We start from the raw sequence: 1,555 nt of genomic DNA on the forward strand, positions 1-1,555 counted from the left end.
TATTTGTTTTATACACAAATGAATGCCAAAGCCATCAGGAACGGCGCCACATCATTAAATTTGCGGATGATTCTGTCATTGTGTCTCTCCTCAGCAGTGACGACTCTGAACATGGTCCGGTAGTCAATGATTTTATTGATTGGTGTAAATCCTCCTTTTAAACTATTGTGTAATACGTAACAGCGCGGTGTGGGTAGTATAAAGATGGCGGTTTTGCGTGCATGTGTGACGTCATCTCATGCACACGCAAACCTGCCATGCCAACTGATGATATGTCGTGCGTGATGACGCGTCGCGGCCGCTACGTCGTTACTCGCGATCGCCATCTAGTGGCTGAATATGTTAGTGCATCCTAATCGTCCGAAGCGGCGCATCTACGGCGGATGTGATGACGTCGCGGTCGAACGTCGGCACCCCGCGAGCTCCATCTAGTGGCCGAATATGGTAGTGCATCTAGCGGATGTGATGACTTCGGTGTCGGTCGTACGGTTACTCCCTGCAACGAGGGTCTTGTGGCCTTGAGCTGGCCACATCCCCGCACCAGCGCCGAATGAGGTCACTCTGTCGTACTACCTGGGGGTCTGCACACTTTTTAGCTTTTGTCCTAGCTAGCTTACTACCACGTTTTTCCACAATCAATACCAGTGAGTTGTTCTTTTTTTGTGAGAAAAAAAAAAAAGGATCCTTTTTCAGCAGTGCACTGTTTAAAACCCCTTGTTTCATGCTAGCTGTCTCTTTTTTAGATGCTTTTTTCTAGCTAGTCTGGTAGCTAGCTAGATAGCTACCACGTTTTCCTCATCAAAAAAAAACCTCTGGAGTTTCACTTTTAATTCTTCTTGGTGAAAGCAACGCGAGGTGTTTCCGTTTTTCAGCAATACCTACTAGTGGTAAGTAAATTTAAAAGCACCTCTTGTGTTTAAGGATGTTCAAAGATATTTAATTCATTCAGTCATTCATGAATTAGCTAAAACTTTTGAAACGTTTGGTGAGTAAATTTAAAAAAAAGCTTATTGTAAGGTGTTTAATTCATTCAGTCATTTGTGACTTAAAAGTTTTTTTTTGTTGTATAATGCAGTTTGCGTCATTAGGTGATTTTACAAAGAGCTGGGACAATGTGGCTGTGTTAGTTGATGAAACACTTATACCACAAGGTAAAACCTATAAATATATTATACACTACAGCATTAATTGATTTAGTACTGTGTTTTCATTAATTTTTTGTTTTTGTTTTTTAAAAAAGAGCTGTGTAGCCCGATCCTACAGACCCCAACACACCAGAACATAAAACAAAAGGTCCTTCTAATAAGGAATAAGAACGTTGGAAACAAGTATTTATGGGGCTATTTATCTCTTTCAGGCGGAATATTTATTACTATTTAATTTATCACCGTGTTTCTAGTCCTCTAATATATATATATATTCTGTGTCTAGACAATCCGTTCCTGAACAAAGGATCCGTAAGGGGTGATGGCTACTCGATAGCACATAGGGCTGAAATCAACCATGATAAAGGCCGTGTGCTTCTCTAAACTCTCTGTGAAAGCTGCTACCCCTA

The 1,555-nt window shown here is 41.0% G+C and overlaps 1 long non-coding RNA gene across 1 annotated transcript; it reads left to right on the forward strand.

The window, feature by feature from the left end:
- The first annotated feature begins 1,104 nt into the window (after positions 1-1,104).
- On the forward strand, positions 1,105-1,282 carry LOC120563563. Its single transcript, XR_005639978.1, has 2 exons — positions 1,105-1,151; positions 1,241-1,282. It is a non-coding gene; the product is annotated as an uncharacterized LOC120563563 (long non-coding RNA).
- Positions 1,283-1,555: the final 273 nt, after the last annotated feature.

This window comes from Perca fluviatilis, chromosome 8 (assembly GCF_010015445.1).
Source record: "Perca fluviatilis chromosome 8, GENO_Pfluv_1.0, whole genome shotgun sequence".
Lineage (NCBI taxonomy): Eukaryota > Metazoa > Chordata > Actinopteri > Perciformes > Percidae > Perca > Perca fluviatilis.